The following is an 18,601-nucleotide window of genomic DNA, read 5'->3' on the forward strand; positions in this document are numbered from 1 at the left end:
AAATTTATTTGGGTAGTGCTGCCCCTGGAAGTCCAGTGACTTGCCCAAGGTGACATGGTTTACAAGAAGCAGGGCCCCTCCTGATTCAGTGCTGGTTGATGGGAGAGTCTTGGTACTAGAAGGAACTACACATAGAGTGTGGACAAACTCCTGCCATTGTTACCCTCCTTACTGGACAGTCCCTCGTCCTCTGCTTGGATACCTCCAATAAGGTGGCCCATTCTGCCTTAAGGCAGTCAGATCCTTGGGAAACAGTGAAGTATTTCTTCATGCAATATCTCCCCATTGGCTGCATTTCTGCACTTTGATGTTCCCAGAAATGTCCAAACTTGTGGATGTTGTGACCAGCCCAGAAGACCTGCCAGCTAGCTCTGGGGCACAAGAGCTCAGACACTGATCTTTCTACTGGCCATGCCAGGCAAGTCCAGGAAAAGGGAATTCTGAATTTCAGTCTGAAATGACGTGGTTGGACTGGACCATCTCTTTCTTCCCTGTGGTCCTATGGATCTGTGACTATTTCAGAAGGAAACAGACTCTGAATGAAGCAGGTGAACGTGGACATAAGAATGAAGTCACCCTGTCCTGGGCTGTGAGGTGGCAGCCAAACTACCACACTATTGAAAAGGAGGGTCAGTGGTAGGGAGGGTTCCCTGGGTATCAGGGGGCTTCTGGGGCAGCCTCTACTCATGCTGCAGAAGCTGGAGACGGTCATGAAGGAGGACCCTCTCTTCTTCTTCTTGCTTCCAGATGAGGAATAGGGATAAGTGTGCTTCATGTCAGTAGCCAGCACGGAGGCAGACAGCTCCATTCAGTGCTCTGTATCAGGGACATGCATTCTCTGGTTTAAAAAAGGCTTTTCTAGTTGAGGTTCAGCCCTCACACCAGGAAAATGCGGTCTACCAGAGAGTGGGTGAATGAACTGATTGTGATATAATTGCCAGAGTGTTATGCTTTCTGGAGAGTGTGTAGCCCTTTGTGATTTAGGGCTGGCACAGGGGCACAAACCGTTCCCATTGCCTGGGGAGGAAGAAGAGCCACCACACCATCTGGAGGAATCGCATGTTGGTGGTGAAAACATCTCTGAGCTCAAGGAGATTTACACTTCTTGCCTCCTGAGTGGCAGTCCCTTTGGGCAGCTCCCCCACAGGGTGCTCCCCTCTGGGCCCCATGACCTCTATTGGGTAGGAGATCAGACTGGGTTTGGCATTTGCCTCGGACAGAGGAGAGCAGAGAGGACAAAATAAGCACAGGGCATTTAGGTGGCATCTTCTCTAAGGTTGACGTAGGCTCCACCCAGAGGTGATATGGGCCCAGTGATCAATTCGGCTGCTGGATGCTCCCAAAATGCATCCACATCCCTGTTGCACTGTCATCCATACCACAAGGAACTTGGCATTCATTCACTCATCCATTCAGTGACTGCTGAATAAGAGTTTTGTTTCCTTCTTTCTATTTTGGCCACCAAAGGGCATTAGCACAGAGAGACTGGACACAATAAGGGGTCAGCTGTATCTGGAGCCTTTTCCTTGAAGAGAAGGCCCAGGAGTGCCAGGCTTGATTTCTGGAACACGCCCACCACTGTCACATTCAGGGGGGTCTTTGTTCTTCTCCAGCCAGCCTGTGATGTTGTAACCCACCTGGAGGGGGACAAGAGCCAGTGGTTGCCTTTCAGCCTGCACCTTCCGGGTCCCACAGCCAGAACCTCTCCCTACAGTTCTGCCTGCTCTGGGTTCCCAGGACCAAACTTCACCCCATCTCCTGGGACTTCATTCTTGTCCTGTTGCCTTGCGTGGATCTTAGGATATTCCTGAACCCAGGTCTGAGGGGGAGGCTCCATAAACCTCTTTCCTGGGCATTTGCAGTTTGCCTGTTTGTCTAGGATACCCTGTCTCTGAGCTTTGCCCACAAACCAGGACTCCCCAGCTATTCTCTGCTGGCTATGTTTTTCTCTTGCATGTCTTACTTTGCTGGCCATATTGAGCCTCCCTGGCCCCTGGGTCTCCTACCCAGTGGACTGAGCCTGGACGATCCAGTGGCCTTGACCACCGGAATCCTGAGCTGCATGAAGAACTCCCTGTAAGGGTATCTGATCCCTCCTTGCTGAGGCTCACACGTCCCCTGGCAATTGCCTGGTGGAAGTGGGGGCTCCATCCATTCAGAATTGGGGGTTCTAGATATCCAAGTATTTGGACATCCACTAATTTGTTTCTCATTTTGCCATATGGCCCCAGCTGAAGAGGCAAAGACAAAGGAGACTTTCAGATCTTTCCACTGTGCACAGAAAACCAAGGGGAGCAAATGAGAAGCCAAAACCTTTGGGTTTGCTTTCTCCTCTGCAGGGTATAGATGTTCATCGCCCCTGGGCCTCCCTTTAAGCCTTCTTGGAAGTGCACAGGATGCATTTGACTGGATAGTCCATTGCTATAAATACAGAGCTCTTATTTCTTTGTGGGAGGTGAGGTGAAGCACTGCAGTCGGGCTCCAAGCCTGCCAGTTGCTCTACGTATTGGCAGAATCCATTTCATGAGTAGTTGGCATTGTTAAGGTTGATGAGATCATAAAATCTCGGCCCCAGTAGCCAATCCAATGGCAGTCTTCCTGACAGCTCTGTCCTAAGGCTGCCGTTTCCCTGAAGTTAAACCCACAGAGGCTCAGCAAACTGGTGTTACAAGGAACACTAGCATTTAGGGCATCTCCTGAAACCCCAAGGAAACCAGACACAGTCTTACAAGCTTGCTGAACAGAAGTTGTCTTCCCTATCAGTTATTCAAATAGAACCTGGTTGCTCTTAATTCCTTCCAACCCAAGGACTTAGTTTGTCATGAATGAAAAAGCCACTCCGTCAATGTTGCCTTGTTAGTTTGTTGACCACCAGCTGTGAGAGGGACAAGTTAATCAATTGGGGAATAATTGACTGGCTTCTGAAAAATTTTTTTCTTTTTGTGAATGTTGTCTTCTCTAACCAAGATTGAAGTTCAGCCATCAAACTGAGGGCTTTAGACAGTGGTGTGGCCCTGGCAGGTCTGAGAGCACAACATGCTGGTCGCTCCTAGCAGGCCCCATGGTTGGATTGCTTCGGAACTCCCAGAGGGAAAAGGGTTGAGGAAGTATGAGCCAGGGCTCACTGCAACAAGCTGATCCCCCTGTTACATCCCAGCGATGCTCGTTAGAGGCAGAAAGCCTCAGGAAAGGCTTGGCAGTATGGACCTACAGTAATAGAAGCTGACAGCAGGAGGCAAGTGGCCACAGGGGGCGCCGAGGCAGCATCACAGTGCCTGCGCAGCCGACGAGCTGAAGTGGGCCCCAGCCCCGGGCCCTTCCCCGCCTTGGGCTTGAGGGCGTTGCTGGACTTGCCCAGGTGGTTGTCCTACAGGGCCACCTTGAATGTGGCGCCAGTGGCCTTGGGGAAGACACACTTTTCCTCCAAGATGGAGAAGATGCCCATGGGCTAGAAGGGAAGAGAGCAGATGGTGTCAGAGGAGGACCCCAATGGGGCCGCTCTGTCGTTGGTCTGGGGTCGATGGGAGGGCCGCCCCAGAAACCTACTTGGCCAGCCAGGAACAGAACTCTGGGCAGTGACCTGGGAATGGTGCTGGCTTGGTGCTCCGTGGTCTCGTCTTCAAATGCCACAGCCCTTCAGTCTTGAAAAATGCTAGAATTCATCGAGTCCAGCAGAAGGGAAGACTGAAGTCTGAAGGAGTTACATAGTTCCCCAAATGCTAATCCCACCCAAACAGTGGTTCCAGGCGGGTTTGGCCCTCAAAAAAATGGTGAAATCAATGCCACCTGCCCTCTGCATGGATGTCTCTCCTACCTGCTTCTGCCCCTCAGTGGTTTTCCTGGCTGCCAGGTCCCTCATTGGTTCTAGTTCTCTTCTCACAAAAACAGGGAGCTCATAAATGCTGTTAGTGACTTAATATGCCCACCATCCATGGGGGCAGTCTGGACTTCTAACGAAGACTTACCTCAAAGCTCAAGCCTGAGGACATCTCAGGCTCTGGAACGGCTGGACAGGGAGGATTTGTAGGTGTTAGGGAACAGTCGTATTATGCACACAGTCTGTTTTGGGGGACACTTCTCCTGGGAGTTTAATGCTGGCCTCGCATCAGAGCCCCCTGGCTGCCTTGATGATAACTTCTCTGTGATGGGCCCAAGGATGAGCCTCAGAGACAAGATGTGTTTGTTCTTTTTAAAAATTTTTTACTTTGAGATAATTTCAGGCTTGCATTCCTACATACCCTCCATCTAGCTTCTCCAAATGTTAACATAACTTCTGTATAATAATGAAAACCAGGGAATTAACACTGATACAGTACTACAGACTTTGTTCAAATTTTATCATCTGTCCTGTTCATGTCCTTTTTTTAGCCCTTTTCTGCATTTAACCAAATAATATATAGTCTTAAACTAGACCATTTGCTAAAATATTCCCTATGGTACAATTGCAGGAGAGACTATTAGATTGCCTAGGTTAGAAACTGACTGCCACTCACAGGTTGAATGACTGTGGACAATGTCTTTCCTTCTCTGTGCCTCACTGTTCCCATCTGTGAAATGGCAGTGATAAATTAACCCCCTGCATACAGCAGCCAGTAAGTAAAGGCATACAGCAGCCCAAATAACAGTGCCCATTGTAGTCACTTGTACCCATTTTGCAAAGAGGAAGCTAGATGTCATACCAACCAAGGTCATCAGCAATGTTGCTGACTGCCCAAGTCCACGTGCTACCTTCCCACAGGCCCCAGTGAAGTCCCCTCCTGAGGTGTGCCTCATCAGGGCCCTGGCCTCTCTCCAAGACACTCCTTTGATAAGCAGGTTACCTCCTGGAAAGGAGGTTGATGTAAGCCTGCAGGTCAAGGCCAAAGTCAATGAAGACCCATTCAATGCCCTCCCTCTTGGACTCCTGCTCCAGCACGAACATGCGGTGGTTGAAGAACTGCTGCAGCTTCTTGTTGGTGACATTGATGCACAGCTGTTCAAAGCTGTTGAACTGTGGTGGGAGGGCAGAGGGGGGAATCAGGCCAGACACAGTCACAGCCCCTCCCAGGACCAAGGGGTGAGCCATAAGCACAGCTAAAATTGCTGAGGGCTAACCAGTGCCAGGCACCACCCCAGATGCCTGCACCCTGACTGGCAGTCCCACAAGAAGCCCTTCTCTGTTACCCTCCCTACAAAGCACAGAGCAGCATGTTGCTCTGTGCTTTGTAGGGAGGGTAACAGATGCCAGGAACCCAAATTCTGACACCCACCCTGGGTAGCTAGTGAGAATCACTGTGGAAAGAACCATTTTCTTTCCAGAGATGGAAATCATTTAAGAGACTTTATGGTTGATCAATAAATATGAGAGTTGCCCTCACAAAAAAATAAATATATATATATATACATGCACTTCCAGTTAAAATAAATAAGTAACCGGGATGTAATGTATAGCATAAGGAATATAGTCAAAATATTGTAACAACTTGGTATGGTGATAGCTGGTACCTAGAATTATTATGTATATAAATGTTGAATCACTGTGTTGTACACCTGAAACTAATGTAATACTGTGTGTCAACTACCCTTCAATAAAAAAATAAATTAAAAAAAATAAAATAAAATAAATAAAAAGAGACTTTATGGATCTGCCTCCCTGAGTGCCCTCATCAGTTCTCTGCATAGTTTTTCTCACCCTCATCTGTAGGATGAAGGAGTTTGAAGGGTTTACAAGCACCTCCTCACCTTTTTTTTTAAAGCAGGGACTGCTTTCTCAGAATGAAACCTCATGCTGAAGCCTCATATGCGAAAACAGGTTAAAGCAGAGGCGCTGTGGTGTCCCAGAGCAGCATTCATCAGCACTCACATGCACCAGACCCTGGGCTAAGCCACACCTGCTCCAAAACCTTATAGGGCAAGAATGATCAGTGTCCCCATTTACAGTGGGGAAATGGAGGCACACAGCTTGGAAGTGGTCGAGTTGGGGTTTGAACCCTGTTTGTCTATTTCACACACGGTGCTGGTGGCCCAGGATGCCCTCCTCCCCTTGTCTCACACTTTCTGGCTGTCAGTGGCTGCCTAGGACTCCAGGGAACACACTTGTGAGACTCTAAAGCTCCTTCCACCCATGAAATTAAGCGATCCTACTGTAGATAGCAGCCAAACTAGCCTTCAGAGCCTGAAAGAAATTGGGGTAAACTGTTTGAAAACAAACAAACAAAAACTCCATCTGTGGCTACTAGAAATCAGAATGATAGGATAGCAGAGCTGGAATGGATCTTAGAGATCATCTCTTCCAGATTGCTCCTTTTAAAGAAAACTAGGTCAGAGAGGGGAACCCACTTTCCTAAGGACACACAGCTAGTTGGTGGCCAACCTGAGTCCAGAACCAGGTCTACTGACTCCTAATCATGCTGTCTCCAGTTACAAAGGTAAAAATCTTCCTGACCCACAATATTAGACTTGTGATGAGACCCGAGCCTCACTTGTGGGCAAGAAGTGGGAAGCTACCAGTGCTGCACTAGTAAATCAGCTCTCTCTTTCTAAAACAAAAAAAGCCTGATTTGTAGTGTTGGCCAATTTCCATGGTGTAAATACCCCATGGCCATGTATCAACATAATGACAACTGGCTCACAATATTCCTGAATATTTAACAATCAGCTCTTATGACCTAGTGCAGGGGGGCTCCAGCACACCATTCTTCTTACCCATTTTGTTCACAGCATCCTTCATGACTTGGCACCATACAAATGAAGGACCTTCCTGGAGGCCAAAAGTCAGAGACCCAGAAGCAAACTGAGACTGACCCACCCCAGGTCCAAGGTGAGCAATAAGAGAGCCATGGTGAAAGGCAGCTTATGAAAGGAGGACGGCCACCCCAAAGCAGAAATGAAATGCGAGGCCAGGCACACCTTAAAGATCTCGAAGCCGGCGATGTCCAGCACCCCAATGAAGAACTGCCTCTGCATCTTGATGCCAAGGTCTTATTGATCCTGATCACCTGCCACTTGAACATCTTTTCACAGGGGGCCTTGACCAGGGCCCGATGGAGTTGTTGCGTCGTTCTGTGTTCTGGCCCTTCTGCCCAGACACGTTGCCTGCTTTGACCTGGGGCCTGGTGATGCCCTTCTGGAGCTTTCTGGAATTGAGACCCATGAGGTGGGCAACTTTGCCAGTCACTCAGTAAGGATGGGAGAACCAGGTGAGTGAAAGAAAGATGGTGCCATGCCCTGGGGAATCACAGCACCATCTGTGTGGTTAGGGAAGTTGGGGTGGGGGGAGAGACAAGGTCTGAGGAGGTTTCCACACTCAAAGTCAAGTGGCAAAGCAGACTGTAGAAGCCAAAATCATGTCTCTGACTCTCTGTCATGTTTCTGCGAATGTCAATGTCTGGACCTCCGAGGAACATTCTTGGTTTACAGCACGTCTCTGAAATGTGCGTGAAGCTCAGGAGAGCCGTGAGCCCCTGCTGCTGGCTGTCTCCTCAGCCCCAGCTGAGCACCTACCCCCCGGGGTGTCCACTTCAGCTTGCTCCTCTCTTGGCTTCTGCTTGAACTTCATGTTGCCAAAGTGCATGATGCCCCCAGTCAGCTCATAAATGCCCATCTTCTCTTCAGCACTGAAGCCCAGCATGTCAAAGGCAACCTTTGAGGCCACAGGGAGGAGAAAGCCGAGAAACTCCTGCTTTCTCATTCCACCGAGTGTAGGCCGTGGCACCGCAGTGGCGGGGTGGCGCCCACGGGCCACTGTGGCAGGGTGTGGGCTCCGGAGGCCAGGCACTCTGACCAGGGAGAAGTCTGTTTTCCTCCAAGGAGCCCTGACCGGCTGCTCCGTGATATAGTCGCTGTATTTAACTTCTGTGGCCTCTGTTTAGTCATCTGCAATATGAGGATAGTAGGTGTGCATAAGGATAAACCAGAATGATGTGTAAATGTTTAGTCTAGTGCTTGGCACATAGTGGGTGCTTGACAAATAATAATAAAGGGGAGTAGCATTATTATTACCATTATTATTACTGTTAAGTCTTCCTGCTAGGTACCGGGGGAAGGGGCAGGCAAAGTGTGTCAGGAGTCAGTTCTGCCATCCAGGGAGAGAATACACAGAAATGCCCAATGGAAGTCACAGGTGCGTGGTGTCAAAGAGGAGGAGAGGGGCCGTGGGGACTGAGGAGATGAGAGGGTCACTTCTAGCTGGGCTGGGAGGAGGAAATGCAATGTGGAATATATGGCCCCTTAGATCCCTGTGGAATCCTAGCTCAGCTCTGCAGAGAGAACCCCTGCTTCCTATGACAGGCTTGGGATAAATGCCAACTCAAGGGAAGACCTGGGGCTGCTGCCCAGCAGCTCTGAGTGGTGCCCCTCCCCAGTTCTGGTGGCAGTGCACGCAGGGCTCCAACGTTTCTGTCTTGGCTCTCCCGCCTTTTGCCAGCCGCACCTGCCCACTTACATCTGCGATCTGCCGCTCCTCCCCATAGTCCATGTTTTCCACCTGGTGATGCCCTGGCTCACTCAGTGGTACTCCTAGGGTGGGGGACCAGCAGCAAAGTCTCTGCCGAGAGCAGGAAAGGTGAGCAGCTTGGGGACATGTGGGTTTCTTCTCTTTCATTTTTAACTCATGTCTCTAAATGCCTTTCATGGGCCAGGCATGATGGGAGCTTCCTGGGGATTACATAGCTGAATAAGACAAGTCCCTGCCCTCTGGGATCACCCAGAATCATGGGGCACTTGAATAGGGTGCACAAGGAACTTCAGAATGGCAAGAGGGTCTCAGAAACTTGGTTATGTCCTTCCTCACTTGGCCCAGTACCTGGCACCTAGTGGGCACCAATAGCTATTTTTGGAATAAATGAAGTTATATTTTGCTCCTTTCTCTCTCCTATAAAAAGCAGGTCATACTTCAAGGTGGAAGGTAACACAATGATTGTAGGCAATAACAATCACTTGCATATAATATGCATGGATGTTGTTGCTTTTACAAAGATACACTCACTTCTATTTTTTTCAAATATGTGCCCCTCTGGGTTTTTGTTTTTCCACTTTTGGAAGAGACATGGGTACAAGAAATATTTTCCTTTCTTTTTCTTTCTTCTGTTGAGAAAAACTACAGCCCAAGGAGGAGGATAAATGGTAGCTACCACTCTGCTTCAAGGTCAGGGGGCAGTAAGGCTTGGTGGGGAGTGTGGTAAATAGGAGAGCTTGAGCTCCATCCAAAGAGGCCACCACTACTCAACTGCCTTGATTAATGTCACATTGGAGGGCAGGCCCATGGGTACTGGATCTTCTACTACACAAGAGAAACCAGGAAATTGTATTTTTATATGAAATCTTCCAATTTCAAAATGCCATCCATTACTTAAAAAAGATACTGTGTACAACACAGAAAAGTCCACCTGTGAGTGGACGATTGCACCTTGTCTCTGGCTGTGTTAGGAGGTGGGTATGTGGAAGGTTGAGTGTCCTTCTTCCAACCTTACATCCTGAGTAAGTCTGCTATGGATGGTTGAGCATGTTGGTGCCTGCACAAGGGCATCCCGTGAGTGGGTGAGTGTAGTGTGCTCACCGAGCTATGTACCCAATGTGGGCTGTGTCCACCCAGAGGGGAGCCTCTTGTTACTGCACATGCAGTGGCCCCAGGCTGACCTCTGCTGCTCTCTGAGCTTTGGGCCTAGAGACAGCAGGTCCAAGACCTGGGGAGAGGTCTAAAGCCCTATAGGCTTTTTTTCCCAGATCTATGTCTCAGTCATGAGTTATAGGCATCCCAAACCCCATCTGTGAAATGGGCCAACAATGGTGTTAAGACTCATAAGGCTGTTGGGAAGATGATGTGTGAGTAGCTCTCCCTGTAACCAATTTACTCGAAGCTAAAGGGATTTGTGCAGAACCACAGGGGTAACACCAGACCCGGGCACATGGGGATTTTTTGTTATTGGAACAAGAGGAAAAGCAAGTTAAAGGGCAGGCAGACAGACATAAAGATCTTTACCAATAAGTTCAGGCTTCTTGTTAGAATCTGGTACTGATAGAAAATGTGGTAGCCCCTCTCAGCTGTTTACTGAGAGATGACATGAGATTTCTCTAAGAAATCTGGAAGAAGATGTGCACATATATCTGTATGCAGACCTGTTCTGCCTGGAGTGCAGGGCTCCCTGGAAAGCAGGGCTCCCCTCTCCAAAAGCTCTGTGCAATAGCCAGTCATGGGTCCATTCTTGCCTCTCCCCAGGACATACAGCTTCCGCAGGGCCTGACTGCTGATGGAGGAGAGCTTGGGAGCAGGGCCAGCCTCCTGGGTGTGAGACTGGCTGCTTTCAGAAGGGCCCTCCACTTGGTCTAATGTTTCTTTGTTGCTGTTTGGAAATTCTTACTTTTTGAACAAGGGGCCCCTCATTTTCAGTTTGCTCTGAGCCCCGCACATTCCGTAACTGGTCTTGCCCAGAAGAACCCTCCAAAAGGGGCCTGACTCACAGCTCCCCACGTCAGCTCCAGCCTGTCTGCCTGTAGTTCCGGAGTGGATTCGGATGAACCTGCCCTGAGCAGGGAGGAGAGGGGAGGTCGGTGAGGGAGGGTGCATAGTTCTAAACCAACACAGAGCTCAGGTTTGGCCACTGTCACCCACTGGCAGCTCCCCCACTGGATTCCAGGGGTGCCGTGGGGCGTGTAACTAGCCAGATGTGGTGGAACACAGAGCTGTGGCTTTCCCACACAGGTGGGCAGAGAAGGAGATGGACAGGTGCAGAGCTCAGTTTAGGGTCTGTGGGGGGTACTGTAGTTTTGGGGCACTTGTGGGGAAGAGGAGCACCAGCGGGAGGGGCTGGGACCCTTTGGAAGCTTGCTTAGAGCCAGGCATGGTGGGAATTTGGCCAGCGGGCAGACAGCACTCTAAGAGAGTAGAGACTTGCATCCTCTCTCTGACCTCTGCAGAACTGTGGAGAAATTCTGTTAATAGGAGGCTCTGTATATCCTTCTCGGCCGCTCCTGTCCATTTGCCCTCCCCTCTGTTCCTCACCTGCCCCCACCTCCTCCCCGCCCAACCCTGTTTTCATAGGTTCCCTGCCAGCCCACTGGCTCAGGCAAGGAGAGGCCCCAGCAGGAGACCGGGAGTCAGAGGGGAAGGCCAGGTGTTTCTTCTCCCTGGAAGACACCTCAGGTGGTGCTGAGCTCCCACTGACGGCCAAGCTAGAATCCACCAGGGCCCTGGGGACAGCCCCTCTCCTACACCTTCCCGTGGGGCTGGGGGACAGTTCTGGGGTCTCTATCACTGTGTTACCAAGCCTCTTTCTTACTCAAGCCCATGGATTTAAATACTGACATGGGATCCCTTTAATCTCTTTGATACAGACCCTGGGAAAAAGGTGCCATGACTTACTTCATCCCATTCACATGTTTAAATCAGCCCCAGTTTCCTGCCTGGAATGGGGTGATGACACCTGCCCACCCCCCACCCCCTTCAGGGCCACCGTTGGGCGCTCACACCCTCCCACATACAGACCAGGAGGCGTTGTTGCTCCTGAAGGCCTCCAGCACAGGGTTTGCCTGGATGATTCGATCCTCTAGGGACCCCTGGCCTAGAGAGAAACACAGGCTGGGTGGCTCCTCGTCTGCTGCCTGGGGACCCAGGGATTACAAATGACAGTGACTTGTGTGCCTGGAACCAGAGGGGAAAGACCTTGGGGAAGCCGGGACATCAGGGCTGGAGGGGACCTGGGAAGAGGGTCATGTCCTGAGAATTGTCCCCACTGAAGCCCCAGACACTGGAGGGGCACCTGGGGAGATGCTAGGCCTTGATTCTTAGCTGCTGTTTCCTCACTTTGCTGTTGGTGGAGAGATTCCTGAGTGAACTTGAAAACCCTTCCCTAGGGATCCTTGGTTTTTCTCCCAAGCTCTGTTTTTTTGTTGTTGTTGACTTTTTGCAGGCTCCACTGGCCCAGCTAACGCTCCTTGTGCCCCAGCGTCACCTGGGCCTGCAGAAGCATCTGAAGGGGGAGCCGGTGACCCACTTTCTTCCCTGCTAAGCATACGGGGCTCTGTCACCCGTCTTCTGGGGAACAGACATGGCCTGGGGCAGCAGAATCCTTCCTGTAGGAGGAAACCCATGTCTGCGGCCACCTTCTCCCTATGCGATCCCACTAAGTTGCTTCTTCCTCAGCCTCTGCTCACACATACAATGGCCCCAACCCTTAGAACAGCTGGGAGGGGGGCGTGGCTCTGCCGTGTGTGTTGCTGCTGTGGGTGACTGAGGGTGGGGCGGGCTGGGGATGACAGTCTCTCAGTCTGCCCGGGCGGCCTCACCTTTCCATCTGAGGACTGTTTGCCGGTTCCTCCGAGGCTGGCCAAATACTGGATGACCTTCGTGTTTTCAGTCTTGCCAGCACCACATTCTCTGCTGCAGGTGGAAAATGGGAGCAGACAAATGAAGCACAAAAGGGGGATGGCAGCAGAGATGCAGAACAACAAAAGGTGCAGGCTGAGTGTCGCCACATTTCACCCCTCAGCCAGGACAGATGGGTGTGGGGTGGCTTGGGGCTGAGCCGAGGGGGGTGCTTAGCAGGTGCAACCTACTGTCCTGTGGAGCCTACTCACTGCCTGCAGATTCCCACATAAAGTCCCACCAATTAATTCTAAGAAGGCTTAATTACATGTGTGAGACACAGACCTAATTATGTGTATATAGACAGAGAGACAGAAGGGACACTTACGTGATTAGCATAGACTGATATTCACAATCTGCAGGGAAGAAAACAGCAACAGGAAGATGTAATTAGGAAACACTTAGGAGCTAGATATTTGACATCACCCTAGCCAAATCATTCTCATCTCCCTGCATCCCACCCAGCTTGGAGAGTGGCCACAGCAGCCCGCGGAGGCCGAAAACCCAGAATCCTGTGGGGTCCATGGACATATGTCTGACACTACAGCATATAACCATGTAGAAAAAGGGCCAGGAATTTACCAGCCACTCCATTTTTACCAGCCCTGTCCCATAAAGCTGCCTAGTCATAAGCACCATAAAGGGCAATGGTAATAAAAATCACTTCACAGGTTACTGTACCACAGGGCAGAGATCATGCTGGGAATGGTTAAGTGTTGCCTTGAGTTCTGAGACAGCGTGTGAGGCAGGGCTGGTATTTGTCTCTGAGTCCTCGCTGAGTGGGGGTACCTGGTATTAATGGCACATGCTGCTGCCACTCACATTTAGCAAAGATCTTGAATGGGTGGTGTGCAGTCAGGGTTGGGATTGGGTAGCACATGGTTTTAATATGTGTGGAGCCACAGTGGCAAAGGAATTTTCATTGCCCACCCCTCAGCCCCCTCAGCCCCACCCCACACACCCATGAGCATGTGGTAATAGGCGTTGTCCAAGAGGGAGAAGAGGTGGGGCCGCATCTCTGTGCGCTTCCTGCCTTTGTACACGTTGGCCACTCAGGCCCCGTAGATGGGCAGCCACTTATAGGGATTGTCTCACACAGAACAAGCCCAAGTAGGTCCGGAGGGAGGAAAGAAAGTGGTTAATTGCCTTTCCTCCTGGTGTCCTCTTCCATCCAGGGCCTGGCCTGTCATAGAGCAGCCTGGCTGGAAGTTACTGTCAGCCTGGAGAGAGAGGGTGGTGTCCTCTCTGGGGGCAAAATCTATGTCTTGAGTCTCTTCTATTCAGTAAGCAAAACAAGTCTTCTGTTTAACATATACTTGTTTCATTTTCTTTAGGTTTAATCATTTGAATAGATAACATAGTCACTGTATGGACAGATACACAGCAGAAATTCCCCCCAAATGTTCAGTACTGGCCCCCTCGTCCCACAGGTAAGCACTGCTAGTTTCTAATATCCCCTTCTATGGTTTTTGCTGTACATACAAATACACTCAGAGCCACATTCTGATCCCCGCCCCTTATTTTTAAAGCAAAAGATAGCATTCTCTACTACTGCTTTATGTCTTGCTTTTTCCATTACCATATCTGGGGGATTTTCCATGGGAGTCCACAGATTTCCAGGGTGCCTTGACAGCTGTGGCGTCCTCACTGCACAGGCACCATCGCCTACGCAGTGAGCAGCTGGGTTTGATCTGCTCTTAAGAAGAGACACCAGCTTTTCTTTCCAACCCAAGGCAATTCCATAAGGAAATCATTCCATTAAAAAAATTCATAAAAGCCAATGAGGTAGTCAGATTATGTGAGGGTGGGAAATGGCCAAATCCATGGGTCCCCAACTCCCCTTCTTGCTGGACACTCGTTTGGACCTGATGCCTCCTCCCTGTGCCCCTGTCATTCAGCTTTAAAACCTTCCACTTTGGCCCAAGTGGAAATAAACACACACCACCACAGCTTGTCCTTAGCATAGCTGCAGTCGACTGAGTTTTTTAAAGGAATCTTATATAGAAAGTGATCCAAGGAAAGAGAAGCAGAGAGGAGATACAGAGAACCCACTTGCCCAGCCGAAAGTATGACACACAGTGTCTCATCCCGGGACACCAGCCGCTGAGTCGCTCCGTCATTCCCGCCCTGTCTGAGGGGCCTGGGGCAAGGCAGACGGTAGTCTGGAAGCCAGTTATGTCCCTGTTTTGGTCAGAGTGAAAAGGAGAGAGTCTCTATTCCCCCATGCTGGCAGGAGGGACCTGAGAAGGAAGCAGCCGGGCTCTGGAGCGGCCCCTGCCTACCAGAGTCACTCAGAGACCTGTACTTTAGGAGGAGCCTCCCTGCCCTGGCCCCTCAGGCCATGCTCCACAGCGCCCGCCGCCCCTCAGCCCAAGGACATGGTGAGCCTCCTGCAGGGAGCAAGGGCCTGGCTGCAGGGGAGCCCCAGGGAAGCTGCAGCCCCAGGCTTGGCCATCAAGCCTGCACGGATGTTCTCAGACCAAGCTCCGTACCTGAGGCCCAGTGATGCCCCCACCAGCCTGTCGGCCTGCTAATGTCCCCAATAGCTTTCCAGAGATCCTCCATGCCTCCTGGGGCTACAGTGCTGCAGGGAGCCTGAACCTGAAACTAAAGAAACATTGAACTAGGATGAAAGGAAGCAGCCATCTTGGCTGTCACCATAAACCCAGGGAGGGCAAGTCCCAGTGACCCCTGACCTTGAAGTCAGGCCCCCACCCCAACTATCCCTACCAAATAGGTATCTTTCCTCTTTAGTAAAGCTAGCTAGAGAAGCACACACCCAAACTTCCTTACATCTCTTGCTGAGTGTGGCCACCAACACCTGCAGGAAGCCATCCTTCTGTCTGAGGAGTTCCAGGGTGGGACTGATGGTAACTTACTTTGCGCATCTTAGCACAGTGCTCAGTGCTTGTTGAATGAATGAATGACTGGATGGTTGGATAGAATGGAGAAAGAAAGGAAGGAGGGAAAGATGGAAGGATAGGTGGATGGCTGGGTGGACAGGGAATGACATCTAATAAGGCCATATGAAGCAGTCAAGGAGAAAATGATGTTTTGATTAGAGAGTTTGCAGGGGTGAAGTGGGAAGGAAAGTTCTGGATGACATCCTCAGCAAAAGGTATTTCAGCTCCCTGTGGAGATGGTGCCATCACTGAGATGTTGAAGGCTTGGCATGGAAATAAAAACATGTCAAAAACATGGTCCCAGCCTTTGCCTATCAGGAGAGGGACAGAAGATCTGCAGCCACCCTTTGCTCCCCACCCACAGCCCCAGGTGTTCACATAGATCCTCATGTTGGTGTAGCATTGGCACAGATTGTTCAGGACACTGGTCTCATTTAAGAAGGTCATGTCCACCATGTCACTTGCCTGGTAGAATTTAGGTGGATTCATCTGCTGGACATCATCCTTCTTTTTAGTGACAGTCTGGGGGGTTGGGCAAGACACAGTAGCACGTGAATTAGGAAATAGTACTATCACAGGCATAGTGGCATCTGGCCCAGGGTACCACACACTCTGGTGTCCCAGAAGCAGCTAGAGTCAGGTGTCCAGTGGGCCCAACTCCTTGTCCACCATGGCCCCTGTGCAACTTGGGACAGGGAGGAACTTCCACTTCTGAGGCCATATGAGCCCTACTGCCTCCTCTTTAAAGTATGGAGAACAGTAGCTGCTTTGGCTTGTTGCTAGGAGAATTACATGAACTTAAATGGGATCGTGTAAAAATGCAAACTATGAAGTTCCCTCCCTACATTCAGAGCACCTCTGGCCTGGACTTGTCTTCCCACCAGTCCTCTCTGATAGCTGATCAGAACTTGCTCTTTGATCTCAGGGACGCTTTGCAGAGATGTGACTCTCGGCTGTCTGCTTTGAGAATTAGTTGTGCTTTCTAAAGGGCGTGGACTTTTTCACGTAAAAAAAGAGACAATTCCCTGCTTCCATCAAACCATCCTGCAGGATAAAATCGAAAGCAAGCAAACAAACAAGGCAAAAAAAAAAAGACAATGAATGTTGAGCAGTAGATGCATCAGGGTGAAAATATTACAGCAGTCAGAGTCTGGAGCTCCTGTGCATTGTGGGTAAATTCCATCCCCACTCTGCACCCTGATTTCTTCATCTGCAAATGAAGCTCTCAAGTTCCAGCATCTGGGACCAAAGCTCAAGACAAGGGATCCAGAAAACAAATAACTTGGAGCAGCCTGAGATGTGAGGTCTGATCACATACTGGGATTTCTGGAACTCTTAATAATTTATGAGCCCAATAGGCAGATAATTTGAAACCTTGACAGTTCTGGAAAATCCTCCCAGTAATGGTCACCAACAGTCACCACACCCCTAGTAAATCAAGCTGGGTTTTTATTCAGAGTCCATTGCTGGTAGTTTCCATATCTCTGGGCCTTGCCCACAGGCAAATACTTCTCTTTCAGCTCTGGTAGAGGAATGGAGGCCTCTGTCTTTAGCTTAGAAACCAGGTGAGTTGTCCTTTCTTTCCCAGTCCTGGCTGGATGGCGTCTCCACTGGGGATGCTCGCAGAAGGTGAGTGCTGTCCTTAAGTAAGTGGTGCCCTTAAACCGCATCCAAACGGAAGCCGCTGGGGCTCCACTCACATGTCCATCATTCCTTGCAGCACTGTCATGCTCTGCCCTTCTGAGAAGTAGGTTCTCCTGAGAATGAAGCTTGACTTTCATAGTAACCCAGCTATGGACACATCTCTTTCCTGCCACTCTCCTTGAAGGGACACAGGGCACAAAGGAATGCCAGCTGCTCTTAAGTTCTGATCATGGAAGGTCTCTGGCTTCTTTTATTCCTGAATTAACCAAGGATTGACCTTACACTCTCTCTTTGCAGCCCACCATGGAGAGAAGGCATGGTAATGTGAGGGGGCACCGGGGTGTGAGTCAGATACAGTGAGGTCTGAATCTGAGTGTGTCATTTGTGCTGTCTTTGTGACCGTTGGTATGTTACCCAAAGTTTCCTTGATCTCCTGCAAAATAGGGTCAATCAATCCTACTGCAGAAGGTTATTTAAAGAATTAGGCAAAATGTCCAGTGCCTCACCAGGTGCCTGTGGCAGAGTAGGGATTTACTAAGCCAAATTTTCTGTCAACCCTCTCAATTCACCCCAGTCCGACACAGTGTGGACTACAGAGAGAGTGGTGTGCTGGCAAGCCGACTGTATGAGGGGGGACAGTTCCTGATTTGTACTGTTTGTCACTTCCCATCATGTAAATATTTCCACCATGGCTGATGTCAAGCTGCCAAAGGCTTGACCACTGGCAGAGTCCCTGAATGTGTAGTGTTGGGTCCTTGCAGGCCAGCATAAGCCGGCTCCAGCTCACCACCACTGTGCGGCAGGGGGCTTGGGAGCCGTTTGTTGCTCGTGCAGGTTGGCTGGGCTGTTGTGGGCCCTGTGTCACATTCGTCATGCCATCACGGGCACATAGCGCAGCTGCTGATGGGCATGATGCTCATTCCCACTCTTAGAAAATAGATTCCGCATGAGAGCTGTTGAGACTTTAACTCTCACGAAGTTTCTTTTATGTACACGCACTGTTTTAGAGCACACAGAGGACTTTCATGAGTCCTATTATGTTTGAATCTCTATTTCGAGAGAGTCAAAGCTTGGAGAGGGACATGTCTTGCCCAGAATCACGCAGTTTGAGCGTGGTTGAATCTGAACTTGAACCCAGCACACAGGACTTGGAGGCCTCTGCGCTTCTTGTCACTCTGCTTCTTGAGTGGACAGCAGTGCCTGGGCGTCTGCTGCTCCCAAAGGTCAGGCTCCTCCTGGAGGCTATTCCCCACTCACCTGGTTGGTGACCATCTTCACGGTGACCTGGCTGCCCTGTTCAGACTGGATCTCCCCAGCAAGGAAGCCCTCCTCCTCCTCTTTGACCCAGCAGGAGCTTTCAATGTCATCGGGCTTGCTCCTGGCCTCCATCCTCTCCTTTTTTTGGAGGAGCCAGGAGGGGCATCGGGTCCACGTCGTCCCCACACTCACCTTTGTACCCACCAGGCATCGTGGCTTGGCTGAGGGAGGAGCAGGAGGTAACCCAGGGTGGGAACCAGGACGCCCCTGGCTGCCATGGGGAGAGCGAGGGTGGTTTGCCAAGGCTGGTGTATGGGCCAGGGCGGACGCCCCGGAGGCAGGGGTGCTTCCCGCAGGTCATTTTGGATGCCTTGTGCCATTAGGTCTTAATAACCGAGAATAAGAAATAAGCTAATAAATCCTCAGAGCCACGGATCTCGACCAACCACAAGAGACA

At 50.4% G+C, this 18,601-nt stretch overlaps 1 pseudogene; it reads right to left on the reverse strand.

Annotated features, from left to right (window-relative positions):
- LOC118918355 (myosin-16-like) overlaps positions 1-18,355 on the reverse strand; it is a 41,948-nt pseudogene extending 23,593 nt beyond the window's left edge.
- Positions 18,356-18,601: the final 246 nt, after the last annotated feature.

This window comes from Manis pentadactyla, chromosome 10 (assembly GCF_030020395.1).
Source record: "Manis pentadactyla isolate mManPen7 chromosome 10, mManPen7.hap1, whole genome shotgun sequence".
In the NCBI taxonomy this organism is placed as follows: domain Eukaryota; kingdom Metazoa; phylum Chordata; class Mammalia; order Pholidota; family Manidae; genus Manis; species Manis pentadactyla.